Consider the following 17,997-nt stretch of genomic DNA (forward strand, 5'->3'; position numbering starts at 1 on the left):
TTCACAGAGAGAGAGAGGAATCTAGGAAACAACCTTCCCAGGACATAGAGAAATAATGGTCAGGGTCATCTCCCCTGTTGTAAAATTACCTCAAAATCCTTCGAGAACAAAAGAGAAATTGAAATTGATAATAGCAACACGATTACAGCACAAACAATTTATTTGGAAAACTCCAAAACAGGAAGAAAAAATCACGAGTATTATCAAAAGATAACCAAAGAAACTTCACTATATGAAAAATTTGTACAATCATATTCTTAGTGACATTTCTATCCAAAAAAACCCAAGAATATTCAAGAACCCAAGAGATTATCATAAACCCCAATTCAGCTTATATCTCTAACACTTTACATCTTGAATCTCTCGCTAAGAAACCTAGGCAAAACCTGAGAGGTTTACCACAAAGTTATTCCCTTTACGCTCTCTCAATGCTCATTGCACAAAGCCCTTTTGTTTCTCACTCTTTACCAAAAAACTCATGAACCACTAGTATTTATAGTAGAAGAAAATCTTATAGTTTAATTCCTCCTAAGAGTCCTTCCTCAAAATATCTATGGTTACAAATACGATAACACTTACGTTCCTAACTGGAGACCAACTTTAAAAAATTAGATTCGCCAAAACTGAAACTTTTTGTAGCATTAGAACTCATTCGGAATTACATCTGTCCATCCGTCGTCCAGAAGGCTTTCCCCCCTGTTCAAACTAATTTACCTCAGTTGTTGTTTCACATCAAGCTGTCCCGACGACTTCCCTACCCATCCGGAAGAATTGACCTCTACCTAGATTTCTTTGTCGTTTTAAACACCTGTTTTTTTAAGCAAAATCTTAACATCTCACTCTAGGTGAGTTGGAGTCCATTAATGTTGTAATATTCCTTCCCTACCCAATATGGATCCGACTTAAAAGAAAAAAAAATCATTGTCGACATGCCCAAGAACTAGATCATGACATATTGAAATGCTCATGATCTTGACAACCTTAATTATTGATACTACTTAATTAACAAAAAAGTACTCAAATAATATTTTAAGTTACTGCTCATTTGGGAGAGTTTTTGTTTTTTGGGCTTGGTGACTAGTTGGTTTTCTTGTCAACCACATATATTTTCTTCTTTTGTATTTTCTCGAGTCAAATCGCTCTTTGTCCATTTTTCCTTTCCAATCTTGTATTGGACTGATTGTGGATTAATTTCTTCCATTAATCAAATTATATAATAACACAAGGCATGCATGATGCACCTATAAAACATACACAACTCTCATACATTAGCCCCGCCCTTAGTGGTCAAGGCCAGGGTAACATGTGCCCATATCTTTACTCTCACATATTATGTGTGGAGGCTTTTTGTCCATTTTTCTTGGCCTTTTCAATCTTGTGTTGGACTAATTGTGGATTAATTTCTTCCATTAATCAAATTATATAATAACACACGGCATGTATGATGCACCTATAAAAGGTAAACAACTATCGTACACTAACCTTCCTTAATGGGCGAGGACATGACAGTATGTGTGCATATCTTTACTCTCCCATATTATGTGTAGAGACTGTTTTCAGAAATTGAACACGTGACCTCTAAATCCGAGCCAAACAGTTCTACCACTAATCCAATGAATATGGGTAATTCTTTTCTTAAAATGGAAGTACATGTGGCTTCCATTACCTCGCTTGACCATATATATTTACATATTGCTGACGTGAATGAACACGAATCACGCCTGGACCCACCGACTACCATGTTTCAATTCACACACATGATGAACCTGCTGCAATCCCCCCCGGTACCTATACATGCATGCTGGTTGTTCTAAAGCCTTGTTTGGAACACCAAGAAAGAACAATGCGTCTTTTAATTACATTGATAAGAAATTAGTCCAAAAAATGAATTTCCAACGTTAATGAAGTGCATGAAATTAGTTCGTTAACCTTATTTTTAAATAAATAATATTAATTTTAAGATTAATTTGTTTTTTACGTGTAGGATATTCGAACCTTCAATCTATTCAAAATCATAACTAACAAATTAGTTTGTTACTTAAATACGTACTTTTTTTTCACAACTAAGAGACATTGTAAGGATATGTTGGATTTTGTGGTGAAAAACGAGGCTGTTTATTGCTGCAGATTAGTAAATGTCTGGATGGCACAAGCACCCATCTGGACAATCGACGTTGATTCAGTCTCGCAGGTAGATTTTTGCGGAGGTGTCCGGACAGCTGACATGCAGTAACAGTTTTGACGAATTCTATTCCAATTTGGTTTCGGGTTGTTTAGTTCTTTTAGGTTTTGGGACGACCTAAACTCTTCCATATAGTATAAATAGGCTATATGTTGTAAACACTAGGGAGAGAGAACACACAACAAAGTTAGACATATTCTTTGCGGCAACCCTTCAATAATTTTGGGGTTTTGTTCATCCTTTTTATTTGGGAAGAGTGTGAGAGAGTTGATTGTTATTTCGGATGAAATTTTGGGTAGTTCTTGGCATAGAGAACTTGTCTCTTGGAATTCTTTGTAATTTTTTCGTTCATATTAGTAGAATTTTCATTGTCTTAACCCGAGGATTACGTGCTCTGTATTTTTTTATAATTAATTAAGCAAATTATAAATTGGAGTGGAGGAGTGATACAATCTCACATCGCTTAGATGTGAGAGTCAAGTGCTAGATATAAAGGAGACCCAACTTTCTAATTAACAACAACCGATTTTCTTGAGGTATGGGTTTCAGGGGTCGATTGTTGGATCGAGCCCCATAAACCTAGTACGAATTGGGTTTGGGCGGACAAATCCGTGCAGACCTTTGGGCCCAAAACGGACAAACTGTTGTTAGTGAAGGAGGACGGTATTTCTTGAACGAAGGAGATGATGGAGTTTTTTCACATTAAATTTGTGCGAATATAGGTGTAGAAGGAAATCCAAGTTCAACTGTGTTCATTAACACACTCGAGTACTTGTCAAGATATTTGAAAAGAGTTGAGCACAAACACAAAATGTCAAAACTGTCGGAAAAAATACATTTTCAAACAAATTAATCAAACGAACATTGAAATTGAATACAAACACAAACACAAACACATACCAAATATTTGTATACATTTTTGGTCTTTGGCAGCTGGAGAAGTCAATAATAAGAAGGAATGGATTTTGTGACGTCACTAACAACAAAAAGAAAAAAAAAAAGCGTGGAAAATGAAGTTGCTAGGTTGGACAGTCATCTCTCATGTTGAAAAATTATATCAATATCCTCCCTCCACAATATCAAAAACAAAAGAAAATTTGAAATTGAGACTAGCAACACAATCACCACACAAACAATTTACTTGAAAAACTTCAAAACAAGAGAAAAAATATCACGAGTATTGTCAAAAGGCAACCAGAGAAGCTTACTATATGAAAAATTTGTACAATCATATTATCAGTGACCTCTTTACCCAAGAATATCCAAGAGCCCAAGAACTAATCATATGCCATAATCTAGCTTATATTTCTAACACTCCATATCTTGAATCTCTCGCCAAGAAACCCCATACAAAACCCGAGAGATTTACCACAAAGTTATCCCCTTTGCTCTCTCTCAATGCTCACCACACATAGTCCTTTTGTTTCTCACTCTTTATCAAAACACTCATGAACCACTAATATTTATAGTAGAAGAAAATGAGTTTAATTCTACCTAGCAGTCATTTCCCAAGATGTTTACGGTTATAAATATGATAACAATCGCGTTCCTAACTAGAGACCACAAAATTCGTCAAAACTGGGACTCTTCGTAGCATTAAAACTCGTTCGGAATTGCATCTATCCTTCAACTATCTGGATGGTTTCCTTGCCCGTTCGGACATATTTACCTCTACTGCTACTTTGCATTAGGCTGTCCTGACGACTTCTCTACCCGTCCAGATGGAGTTACCTCTACCCATATTTCTTTGTCCTTTTAAACACTTGTTTTTAATCAAAATCTTAACTTCTCACTCTAGGTGAGGAGTTGGAGTCCATTAATGTTGTAATATTCCTTCAAAAATGACATGTAACCCATCAGTTTGGTAGCCAATAGGTTTATTCCATTGATTTAATAAATGAAATATTTTTATTTTCACTCTTTTATCCCAGAATTCATTGTCCAAAATTTATTGTTTTAATATAGATTATATTGTTTTTTAAAGCACAATATAAAATTTATTGTTTTAGTTCTAAATTCATTTGTTTTTGAAATTCCATTGAAAAAAATAATGAAATTAAAAAATTCCATTGAAAAAACAATAGAATTAAGATTTACTCGATAAAACTCATCGACAATGGATCTTGTTAGAAAAAATTTTATGCGTGTAATTTTTAAAAAAATCTAACATGTATTTTGAGAGTTAAAACGTTTTAAAATTTCATTTAAGAGACTTTGGCTCTCATGGATTATCACTATATGGACTACCTAGCATCACTGATATTCCTTCCCTACGTACCCAATATGGATCCGACTTAAAAGAAAAAAAATTCATTGTCGACATGCCCAAGAACTAGATCATGACATATTGAAATGCTCATGATCTTGACAACCATGATTATTGATCCCACTTAATTAATATTTTAAGCAAATGCCCAGTTGGGAGAGTTTTTGTTTTTTGGGCTTGCTGACTATTTGGTTTTCTTGTCAATCACATATATTTTCTACTTCTTGTATTTTCTTGAGTCAAATCGCTCTTTGTCCATTTTTCCTTTTCAATCTTGTGTTGGACTAATTGTGGATTAATTTCTTCCATCAATCAAATTATATAATAATAAAGGTCGACACAATGCATGCATGATCCACCTATGAAGGTAAACAACTCTTGTACACTAACCTCCCTTAGTGGGCGAGGATAGGGCCTTATGTGTGTATATCTTTACTTTCGCATATTATGTGTAGAAATTATTTTTAAAAATTGAACATGTCCCTCTAAATCTCACCCAAACAACTCTACCACTAATTAACCAATGAATATGGATAATTCTTTTCTTGAAATGGAAGTACATGTGGCTTCCACTACCTCTCTTGACCATGTATATTTCCATTGCTGACGTGAATGAATATGAATCACGCCTGGAGGCTGGACCCACCAACTACCATGTTTTCAATTCATAAATATGCATGATGAACCTGCTGCATGCAATACCCTCCCGCACCTATACGTGCTGGTTGTTCTGGCTAAAGCCTTGTTTGGAACACCAAGGAAAAGGCATTGTATCTTTTAATTACTACATTGACACGAAATTAGTCCAAAAAATGAATTCTCAACGTTAATTAAGTGCATGAAATTAGTTGGCCACTTTTATTTTTTTAACTGAATAATATTGATTTTAACATGAATTTTTTTTTATTTTTTATGTGTAAAGAGATTCGAACCGTCAATCTGTTCGAAATCATAACAATATGAGTCATATTTGATCAAAAGGCCTACAAATGTCAAAAGTGTCGGAGAAGAAAACATTTTCAAACATATATATTTAATCAAATTAACATTGAAATTGAATACAAACACATCCCAAATTATATACACTTTTGGCCTTGGCGGCTGGAGAAATTAACATTGAAATTGAATACAAACACCTCCCAAATTATATACATTTTTGGCCTTTGGCGGCTGGAGAAGTCAATAATAAGAAGGAATGGATTTTGTGACGTCACGAACATCAAAAAGAACAAAAAGTTAAGAAGGAGTAGATTTTGTGATGACCCACCCACCACCACCACCTGGTACCGGGTTCTGGTCATGGTCATTTTGCGGTCACGTTTTGCACGAGGCCCATATTTGTAGTTGGTGCCCACAGCCAAGTCATGCCAACTGAAATGTTTCATTCACAGTGGATTTCTTTCTTATGTTTATATAAGCATAAACAATTTATGTATGTGGTTAAGCAAAGTCGTTTTACCTCGCTCTCTAACTTCTCTCCCTTTCTCTCTCCATCTCTCAAAGACCCGAAGTTCATCCGCGCGCATGGCTGCAAGGGATGGAGGATCTACTAGTAGGGTAATTGGCAGGCGTTAGGTTGAGAGGGATTGAGGAGAGAGGGTTGGGAAGAGTTTGATTTAGGATTTGAAACACTTGCTTGCAAGAAAAAGTAGGTTGCATGGAAGACACCGTAGTCTCGTGGATAAGTACTTGAGACCTACGTCGAGATTAGTACGAGAAAATAAAGTAGGGTGGCCAGAGGCGGACCACGCCTATTGCACCGGGGGCATGAGCTCCCAGTGAGGCAGTAAAAAAATTATCCACTAAGTATAATATATGTTAGATAATTTGATGCTTAGATCCCAGCCAAATTAAAAAAAGATCCCTAGACTACTAAAGTCCATCCAGTCCACTAAGTGAATTTGGATCCAGTCTTTTAAGTCGTATATATGACGTAACCCAACTCTATTGTGTGTCTTTTACCCTGTCAAGCCCAATATGCCCAAGCCCCTCAATCTCTCATTCTTCCATTAGGTGACACAAGACATCAACAAGTGTTGAAAGATACTATTATTAATTATGTTACATACAAAAAGAGTTGATTGGAACTATTATTGATGATGTTAATATCGTGTTTTCTAAATATGAAAACTCGTAAAGAACAATTGTGATAAATTACAATGTATTTTCTTATTGTTTCGAATTATTACTAAAATGTTTTTGTATTGATGTTCTATATTCGTAAATCCATTACATAAAGAACCCCAAAATAAATTTTCCTGGGATGCTGCCCCGATTCCTCGCTGCACTTTCATACCCCCAATGATCTCAATTCCTAGGTCCGCCACTAAAGGTGACATTCGTACACATTAGGTTGAGTAAAGGTCCATCTCGCAAATTGCGTTAATGGAAACACTCATGGGCCGAGACCAATGCGGGATGATAACACAGAGTGGCATTCACACACGCTAGGACATATATGTTGAAGCCATAGGACTAAAATTTAGAAACAATTAGGGGAAAGTTTGTGCTTTTGAAAGTTGTCAGTTTACAGAATCCGTATATGAAATTTGTATATATTGCTATGGTTTCAGTTATTAAAAATAAAAGTTTGGCAAAACTTAGAAGGCTTAAGAATGAATTCTAAGATCGATTTTTTAAATCATTGGAGCCTATCCCAATCTTAAAGAACCACTAATTTTCATTGCAGTTTCTACGTCCCATAGCGAGGATTCCTCGCAACTTTCTATATTCTCTAGCAACCGCTACCAATGACTAAGCTCCTCTCTCTCTCTCTCTCTCTCTCTCTCTCAATTTGAACCAAGCCTCACAATTTCTTCCTATAAATCAATCTCAAGCCTAATTTTGTGTCTTCTTCAAACGTTTCACCAAATGTTGTAGCTAGCTAGCATGGGAAAAAAAGGCCCCATTAACCCAGAGGAGGAGGAGGAAGAATTCTCAGACAACAATTCCGTATATGACTACCCAATAAACATCGTTAACAGAAGCACCACGGTCACCGCCACCGCCTAGTGAGGTGCACCAAGTACGGTTACCACCTCATGTCAACAGCTTAAGAAAGCTGAGACATAGACTCCGTGAAATTTTCTTCCCTGATGACCCTCTCCACCAATTCAAGAACCGAAGTTTTTGTAGAAAATTGGTGTTGGGTATGCAGTATTTGTTCCCTATATTCCATTGGTTGCCTAGTTACAATTTGAAGCTCTTTCGATCCGATCTCATTTCTGGACTCACCATCGCAAGCTTGGCAATCCCACAGGTACAATGGCCCCATATATGTTTTATAAGGGCAAATGCAATGGTGAAGTGGTATTGAGCCAACAAAGATGTTGTCTTTTGCTGATGTGGCTGTATTGTAAAATGTGTTCTGCTTATGTGGCTTGATGATGTCTAAAACAGGTCTACCCTATCAGACAAATCAGCCAAGTCAGACTGAGCTGGAATAACTAATTTCTCCTTTGCTGGTACGTGATCTCTTCTTTCCTTCCTGCACAAGAAGCGAACGTAAGCTTCGGTAGGGCCCCGAGGGTGTACTCGGGGGGACCTCTCCGACGCTCAAGTCAGTACAGTACTAAACTTGGGAGGATGGCTCGTTGCTTCGAGCGTTGCCTCTTGCTCAGTAAGTATTTTAGAGTGCAGGAGTTAGATAGCTTACCTGAGAGTAGAGGTTCCCCTTTTATATGAGTTTGAAGTGTTTAAGTTGTAGTAGGAGTCAGACTCTCTCTCATTGGCTTTCTAGAGGGTATCTCGGATGGTAAATTCCATCCGTATCCCTCTCCAAAGGGGAGTAGGACTCTACCTAGAATTGGCGTCCTATGAGGACTCTTCATTAGTTTAAGCTTCGTGCGTACATGCTTCTGTAGTACGGTTACCGAAGTGTGGTCTTCGGTCTGATAGTGCAGAGGCACACACTTCAGTCAAGAACCGAAGTTTACCCTTCGCTACGTCACCCACATTGTCCTCACTGGAACTTACTCTGCCACGTGGCCTTCTCCCATTAGAGGGGGTATTTTGGGAATATCAGTTGTCCCCTACACTCGTACCGAGGTATCTTAATGATGAACTGGGTATGAGTGTAATAATGTTTGTTCGACGGTTCATTTTTGCGGACAAGATCGAAGGATGCAGAGCGTCTCAACCTACGTACCGTTAGATCAGATCTTTCCCCCTATATAAATAGGTGGCCTGCAGTTCTCTTCGATTTTTACTCGCCTCATTTTTACTATTTAGAGCGTTTAATCTGACTGACCGACCGAAGCCTTCCTTTGCAAAACCGAACATACTTCAATCCCTAGTTCTCTCAATTTTCACAAGGTCAGTCTTTACTCCTTTCTTCTTTTTTTTATATTATGTCTGTAAGTTCCTCCACTTCGTCTTCCTCTTCGGGAGACGCGTCTTCTTCCTCTACTTCGAGTGAACAGACTGCGTCTGACTCTGAAGTGAACATCATCGATTCTCCTACCCCCGGCCTTAGCGAGGCTTCAGTACTTCGGTCAGCTTATCCCGAAATTGCTGATCCAAGTGAGCTTCCACCCAATCAACAAGCGGGGGGAGACGAGGTCGATTCCGAACCGACCTGTCTATCTGGTTCAGGATTGGATGATCATGGGGTGTCAAACATCAAGAGGGACTTCGGTATCCCCTGGGCATGTCGTCGTATACCTTCAGACGAACACCCTCTTCATCCACAGGAAGGTGAATTCGCAGTTTCGCTTCACTCTCTAAAATATGGTGCAAGGATTCCTTATCCCCCTGCACTGACCAGTTTTTTCCGTATCTTCGGTATTTGCCCGACCCCCCGAACTCTTGGTTATTCCTTAATACCGTCATCAACCTGTGTGCCAAGTACAAAATACCCTTCAATTCTTTTATCATTCAACACCTTTTTAGACTGAGTCGACATGGTAGGGAGGCCGGACTGTACTACTTTCAGTTTCGGTCTCCAATTGAAGCCCCTCACTACCAAGCTTCAATTAAAGATTGGAAGAAGGGTTACTTTTTTGTGAAGGCCCCCCTTCATCCTGGAGAGAACCTTCCGTTCCGAACAAACTTCGGTATTCCTCACCTTTTTCAGTTCAATAATCCCCTCGAACTCAGGCTTGAGACTGATAGAGAATTACTAGATCGATTGAAGTCTTACCTTCCTCCCACTCCTTCGGTCTCTCTATCATTCAGTAGAATTGATTCTGCTTATGCCTATTCTTCGGTTATTCTACAAAGAGGTGTGCTTCGGTTGGTCTTTTTAGACTTAGAGAAATTCATTTGTCTGTATTACTTCTTTATTAACATGTTCGGTCATCCATTGTGCAGATATGGCGAGCATGGAGGACTACGTCAACATGTTTAGCGCTGGGGCTTCAAAGGGCAAGAAGCACGGCATTGGTAAGGGAAACAGGAGGAAGCCGAACCCGAAGCGTTCAAGGAAGAATACAACGGGAGAGACTTCTGCTGCAGCCAGTGTGCTCAACGCTCCCACAACTGTTCACAGTTCGGTCAGGGTGACTCAACTGAGCTCAAACCCCTCTCGGACTTCAGATTATGCCAACATCCCTCTTCCAGTGACCCAACCTCCCCGAAGGATGGAAATTGAAGACCTCACTATTCATACACCGAACTGGGATGTTCTGGTGAGTGATTCTGCCAATAACCCAACTATTGCGGGCAGGATGGTTGCGAAGGCTCCAACTCCGGCTGACTTCAGTCGATACGAAGCGCTTGCTTTGTCAGACAAGGTGTCAGAGCTGAACGTTGCAGCTATGAAGGTATAATAATTTCATTTAACTTCGGTTCTCTTTTTTTTTTTTTGACTTGGTATTTTTACAGATGAAATTGGTCCCGAAGTACTGAAGTTCATTATGCCTATGTAGGTTGTCTCTGTTCTTGCTACACTTCCTGGAGGTATAGCGAACATGGCTCACAACGAAACGGCAGCAATTGAAAGGGCCGAAGCAGCTGCCATGGCGAAGGCGAAAGCTGAAGCTGAGCTAGAGACATTTCGGGCCGAACTAACGGAGAGGACCGAAGCTCTAAATGCCGCTAACGCCAAGGAGCTCAAATACCGTAAGGAAAAATCCAGGCTAGAGGCTGAGGTCACTAGGCTTTCCCAAGCTGCTGAAGCTGAACGAGTGAAGGCTATTGCCAAAGGCAAGGCCCTCGGGGTTCAAGAGTTCAAAGCCTCTGAGGAGTTCAAGTTAACTCTTCGTCAAGAAGGTTACTTCGGTGGTCGTGGTGCCTTTAAAATGGCCAGGAAGGCTCTAATTGAGGCTGGGCGAGATCCAAGTGTTCTTGATAAGCTTTGCCCAGTTTTGGTTGGAAAGGACGGACTGGAGGAGTCCAAAGATGAGATATATGCTGAACTTGCTAAGGCTGAGGAAGAAGTTCGTCGTCAGGCTGAAGATGACGAGAATTCTGAAGAAGATTTCGAGGATGGGGATGAACATCCTTCCACTGTTGATCTTACCGTAGTTACTTCGGATGAAGATCCCCCACATGTCATCCCTCCCGAAGGTGATTCTCCCATTCACTCAGCCGAGCTTGGTGAAGTTCGTCCCTTTACGCCAGAGGGTATTCCTCCACCAAATCCTCCTGAACCGATCTTGCCAGAAGCTACCCTGCAAGAACCTTCAGAGACCGAGCTGCCCCCTTCAACCGAAGACATTTAACTTTAGAAATTTTATTTTATTTTATTTTTTGTATGAACAGTTTAATACCATTTTGTAATAATATTTCTCTTTTTGGGATGCTCGAAGAGTATTATATTGCTTAACGTTAATTCTTTGACCGAAGTGGCTTCTTTTAATGAAGAACCTCACATGACCGAAGTGCTTTTCAGGCGTGGGGTACTTTTTGGTAGTTGAAGTGTTAGCTTCGGATGAAGTCCACTTCAAGACTTAAGCATAACATTTAAATACTTAAAAAATTTTATTATTCTTTGGGCCAAAGTGGCTGTTTGGACCGAGGGGTATCTGGGCCGAAGTGGCGTAATTTTGAGACTCAGAAAATTTTTCTAAGCTTTGGGCCAATGTGGCCTATTTGGACCGAAAGGTCTGATTGGGCCGAAGTGGCCTATTTTTGAGACTTAGAAAATTCTTCTAAGCTTTGGGCCGATGTGGCCTATTTGGACCGAAGGGTCTGTGGGCCGAAGTGGCCTATTTTTGGGACTTAGAAAATTCTTCTAAGTTTTGGGCCGATGTGGCCTATTTGGACCGAAGGGTCTGTGGGCCGAAGTGACCTATTTTTGAGACTTAGAAAATTCTTCTAAGCTTTGGGCCGATGTGGCCTATTTGGACCGAAGGGTCTGTGGGCCGAAGTGGCCTATTTTTGGGACTTAGAAAATTCTTCTAAGTTTTGGGCCGATGTGGCCTATTTGGACCGAAGGGTCTGTGGGCCGAAGTGGCCTATTTTTGGGACTTAGAAAATTCTTCTAAGTTTTGGGCCGATGTGGCCTATTTGGACCGAAGGGTCTGTGGGCCGAAGTGGCCTATTTTTGGGACTTAGAAAATTCTTCTAAGTTTTGGGCCGATGTGGCCTATTTGGACCGAAGGGTCTGATTGGACCGAAGTGGCCTATTTTTTGGCGAAGAGATTATGCAACAACTTCTGAACTGTTGTTTTATTAAGCTGATTAACAAGTAACAACTTATTGAAAAATTATTGTTTAACTAAACAAAATATTTGCGTAAATTATCAGCATTCCAAGGACGCATCTTCCTCCCAGGGTGTTCTGGGTCTTCAATCCTGTAGGTTCCTTCCTTGAATGCTTCAATTACTTTGAAAGGTCCTTCCCACGTCTCCCCTAGCTTCCCAGGGTGTTTTCCTGCGGCCTCCATCTTTCTTAAGACAAGATCCCCTGGGTTGAACTTTCTTTCTTTGACCCTTCGGTTGTAATACCGGGTCATCCTCTGCTTGTATGCTGCAGTTCTGATTCGAGCCTCTTCTCTAACTTCCTCCACCAAGTCTAAATTATTCAGAAGTGCTTCATTATTTTCTTGGATATTGAAGTTAATGATCCTTGTAGACGGGATTCCAATTTTTACAGGTATCACGGCTTCGGAGCCAAATGCCAGGGAGAAGGGTGTTTCTCCTGTAGAAGTCCGTGCTGTGGTTCGGTAGGACCATAACACACTCAGTAGTTCTTCGACCCATCTTCCTTTGACACTATCTAATCTTGTCTTCAAACCTTGGAGGATCACTCGGTTTGTCACTTCAGCTTGCCCATTAGCTTGTGGGTGACTGACGAAGTGATTCTGAGATCAACCCCCAACTCTTCACATAGCTTCTTCATCTTTCCTCCGACAAATTGTCTGCCGTTATCAACAATTAGGGCTCTTGGTATCCCATATCTGCAGACGACGGTTCTCCAGATGAAGTCTATTACCTTATTTTCAGAAATAGTTGCAAGTGGCTCTACTTCTACCCACTTAGTGAAGTAATCCACGACTACTATCAGATATGTCCTTTGACCCGATGCTGGTGGGAATGGTCCAAGAATGTCCATACCCCACTGAGCAAATGGACAAGGACTCTGAATAGGCACCATCTGGCTAGGAGGAAGGTGGGGTACATTTGAATGCCTTTGGCACTTATCACATTTTTGAACAAGCTTTTTAGCGTCTGACACCATTGTAGGCCAGTAGTATCCACAACGTAGCACCTGATAACTTAATGTTCTTCCCCCTATGTGACTTCCACAAATCCCTTCATGCACTTCCCTTAGGGCGTAATCGGCCTCTCTGGGGGCCAAACATCGCAGGTATGGAAGTGTGAAGGATCTTCTATATAATTCTCCATCAATCAGAGTATATCTTGCTGCCCTTTTCCGGAGACTCCTTGCTTCATTCCTATCTTCAGGAAGTTTCCCTTCAAGTAGGAATTCTCTGATTGGGTCCTTCCAACTTGGTTCAGCTTCAACCGCAGCCACTTCTAGTTTAGCTGAAATACTTGGTTGAGGAAGTACTTCAATTCTGACCGAAGTAGGTCCTTTGGCTGAACAGGCTGAAGCTAATCGAGCAAGGACATCTGCTTTTGCATTTTCCTCCCTAGGTATTCGATTGATTTCTATCTTGGGAATATTGGCCAGTAATTTCTTGACCGCAACTAAGTACTTGACCATATTTGAGCCTCTCGCCTCATAGTCTCCCTTCATCTGTTCGGTTACTAACTGAGAGTCACTGTTGATCAACAAATACTTAACTTCAAGTTCGACAGCAAGTCTCAATCCAGCTAGTACCGCTTCGTATTCTGCTTCATTATTTGACGCTTTGAAGTGAAAATGAAGTGCATGTTCAATACATATGCCCCCCGGACCAAGGAGGAGTATTTCGGCTCCGCTACCCTCTTGGTTAGAAGAACCATCAACGTAAAGGTTCCATTTTGGGTAGTCCTCTTCGGTCAGTGTCACTAAGGTTGGGCGACGACATTCAACAACAAAATCTGCTAAGGCTTGAGCCTTAATCGCATGTCTTGGTTTGTATTGAATGTCGAACTCACTCAACTCAATGGACCACTTTATTAATCTTCCTGATGTGTCCGGCTTCTGAAGTATGTTCTTCAATGGTTGGTCGGTAAGGACTACTACAGTATGGGCTTGGAAGTAGGGTCTTAATTTTCGAGCCGCAGTAACCAATGCTAAAGCAAATTTCTCTGCTTCGGTATAACGAGTCTCAGCATCTATCATGACCTTACTGACATAATACACTGGCTTCTGAATTTTATCTTCTTCCCGGATAAGGACTGCACTTACTGCATGATCCGTCGTAGCAAGGTACAAGTACAATACCTCTCCCTCTTTTGGACATGTTAGTAGGGGAGGATGTCCGAGGTATTCCTTTAAACCCTCAAATGCCTTTTGACACTCTTCAGTCCATTGAAATTCCTTGGCCTTTTTTAAGGCCTGGAAGAAGTGTCTACATTTATCACCCGACCTAGCAAGGAATCTCCCAAGTGCCGCTGCTCTTCCCGTTAATCTCTGAACCTCTTTCGGAGACTTCGGAGGTTCCATCTGAAGAATGGCTTCAACCTTCTATGGGTTTGCTTCGATTCCTCTACTAGTGACAAGGAAGCCTAGGAATTTTCCTGAGCTTACTCCAAAAGCGCATTTGTCTGGGTTCAATTTCATTTGAAACTTATCTAAAGTGTTAAACACTTTTTGAAGATCTGAAGGATGATCCTCCGCCCTTCTACTCTTCACGACCATATCATCTACATATGCTTCTACTGATTTTCCTATCTGATCAGCAAAGACATGGTTTATCAACCTTTGATAAGTGGCACCAGCATTCTTAAGTCCGAAGGGCATAACCTTATAGCAATATGTCCCTTCTGGAGTTATGAATGAGATACTCTCCTCATCTCTTGGGTCCATCTTGATCTGGTGGTACCCCGAATAAGCATCCAAAAAGCTAAGGAGTTCGTGGCCTGAAGTTGCATCCACTAATTGATCAATCTTAGGAAGAGGATAGCAGTCCTTAGGACAAGCTTTGTTTAAATCTGTGAAGTCAACGCACATACGCCATTTTCCATTCGCCTTCTTTACCATGACCACATTGGCCAACCAATCTGGATACCGCACCTCTCGGATGAAACCAGCTACAAGTAACTTCCCCACTTCTTCCTTGATAGCAACTTGTCTTTCTAGGGCGAAGTTACGCTTTTTCTGTTTGACCGGTTTAGTCCCCGGCATAATGCTCAAACTGTGGGAGATGACTTCCCTACTAATTCCTGGCATCTCATGCGCACTCCATGCAAAGTTTTTTATGTTAGAGAGGAGGAGCTTGGTTACCTCCTCAGCTAACTTTTTATTTAAAAGAGACCCTAGAAATAACTTCTTTTCAGTTCCTTTCTCCACAGCTATTGGAAGAAGTGCTTCAACCGGTGTTGGCTTCAGTATCTTCTCTTCTTCCCGAACATCTAAGCTTCCAACTGATATGGAGGTCTTCTTCTTGTCCTTCAAGTCCATATAGTACATCATTCGAGCTAACTTCTGATCCCCGCTCACTTCTCCTACCCCATTAGAAGTTGGAAACTTCATTTTGAGGTGGTAAGTAGAGACCACCGCCCGAACCTTGTGTAGTAATGGTCTGCCAATGATGGCATTGTAGGGGGACTGAACATCTACTACAAGAAGATCGATCATATGCATAACCGTCCTTGGATAGGTTCCCAGAGTAACAGGTAGGGATATGACTCCCTTGGGAACTATGGATTCCCCTGCGAACCCATATAAAGGAACCGAAAAGTTCTTCACTTTTTCCTCTGAGATCTTCATCTCTTTGAAGGCGTGATAGAACAAGATATCTGCTGCACTTCCATTATCCACCAGAACCTTTTTCACTGTGAAATTTGCGATGACCGCTTCTATCACTAGGGCATCATCATGTGGATCCTGGATACCTTCAGCATCTTTTTCTGAGAAAATAATTTTTTCTTCATCCCTTCTCGGCTTCTTTCTTTCCTTACTTACTTCATTTATTCTAGCATAAGCCCTTCTTGTTGAGGAGCTTTCTCCTCCTGCGGCCATACCTCCTACAATAACTCCAATTGTACCAGCAGTCCCCCTTTGGTGACGAGGAGACCTATCCCTTCTTCTTTGTCTCCTTCGGTCGTTATCCCTATCATCACCATCGGTTCTTCTTCTCTTTTCTTCTCTATCTGAAGTGAACTGCTTCAGGTAGCCTCGCCTTATGAGGCCTTCAATCTCATCCTTGAGATGCCTACATTCTTCAGTGTCATGACCGTGATCCCTATGGAACAAGCAATACTTATTTGAAGTACGCTTTTCTGCCGGGGCCCTCATTTTCTTAGGCCACTTCAGTATATCCCTGTTACTTATTTCAAGAAGGATATTATGCAATGAATTATTAAGAGGAGTATAGGAACTATACCGAGGTACTGGACCCTGGTCAGTCTTCCTACTAGATTGATCGTCCTTCTTTCTGTCATTTTTTCCTTCTACTCTTCCTTGCTTCTTGCTTGGAGGGGGTAAGTCTTTCTCCGTCTTTCCCAGGGCGCTCGAGCCTTTTTTGGCAGGGGCCGAGGAAGAAGAGAACTGAGAAATTTTCATCATGTCCTCTGACTGCATGAACTTATCTCCCCTAGCGTAGAGTTCTCCCATAGTCTTCGGGCGTTTTTTCGTTAATGAGCGTACATACGCTTCATCCCTTACTGTCCTTACCAGGGCCGAAATAGCTACTTCTACCTAGACATGTGGGATTTCCAAGCATGCTCTATTGAACCTTGCAAGAAATGATCGAAGTGATTCTCCATGCTCATGGTCAAGATTCATCAAATCCAAACTAGTCTTTGCCGTCCTTCGTGCGGCGGAGAAGTGAAGCGCAAGTTTCTCGGACAAATCTCCAAAACTAGTCACACTGTGTCTCGGTAATCGATTGAACCAAGTTCTTGCTGGTCCAAAAAGGGTTGATGGGAATATCTTACACATTATCAGGGCATTTGCCCCCCGACACTCCATCATTGATTTGAAACCCTGGATATGATCACAGGGGTCAGTTAACCCTTCATACTTCTCCAGCTTTGGAACAATAAGGTGACGCGGCATTTCAGCTTCAAGTATTTCAGGAGCTAAAGGGGTCAACGTACTGTCCCACACTCCCTCCATTGGGGACACTCCTTGTAGTGCTGCAATCTTCTTGTTCATCTCATCTAGGTGTCGGCCGACATCTTCATTGTAGGTAGTTCCCCTTCTAGTACTTTCTCCAATGGTACCATCGGGATTCACCCTTCGGCTTGGTTCTCTAGACCTACCTGAGTGTGAACTTCGCACCTCCTCATTGTGCGGGATTTCTTGGTTCACTTGTGTCTGTTGGTTCATGATTAGTTCAGTCAACATTTGCACCTGCTGGGAAAGTTGTTGGAATTGTTCCTGAGTGCAAGGTACTTGAGACGGTCCAGCGTCCTGGTTATGCTGGTTGGTTCGGTCAACAACATCCTCCTGGTGTTCTACCTCCTCATGATGGGGGTGTTCACCCTGCCCCCGGTCGGGAGCATTAGGGTCATCAACTCGATGGCTTGTTTCTGAAGTAGAAGCGACATTCTTTCTCAATCTGACCATTGTGAGTTTCTTTAGGGAAGTGTACTTCGTTCCCACAGACGGCGCCAAACTGATGATGTCTAAAACAGGTCTACCCTATCAGACAAATCAACCAAGTCAGACTGAGCTGGAATAACTCATTTCTCCTTTGCTGGTACGTGATCTCTTCTTTCCTTCCTGCACAAGAAGCGAACGTAAGCTTCGGTAGGGCCCCGAGGGTGTACTCGGGGGGACCTCTCCGACGCTCAAGTCAGTACAGTACTAAACTTGGGAGGATGGCTCGTTGCTTCGAGCGTTGCCTCTTGCTCAGTAAGTATTTTAGAGTGCAGGAGTTAGATAGCTTACCTGAGAGTAGAGGTTCCCCTTTTATATGAGTTTGAAGTGTTTAAGTTGTAGTAGGAGTCAGACTCTCTCTCATTGGCTTTCCAGAGGGTATCTCGGATGGTAAATTCCATCTGTATCCCTCTCCAAAAGGGAGTAGGACTCTACCTAGAATTGGCGT

Source organism: Tripterygium wilfordii, chromosome 9, assembly GCF_013401445.1.
Source record: "Tripterygium wilfordii isolate XIE 37 chromosome 9, ASM1340144v1, whole genome shotgun sequence".
NCBI lineage: Eukaryota > Viridiplantae > Streptophyta > Magnoliopsida > Celastrales > Celastraceae > Tripterygium > Tripterygium wilfordii.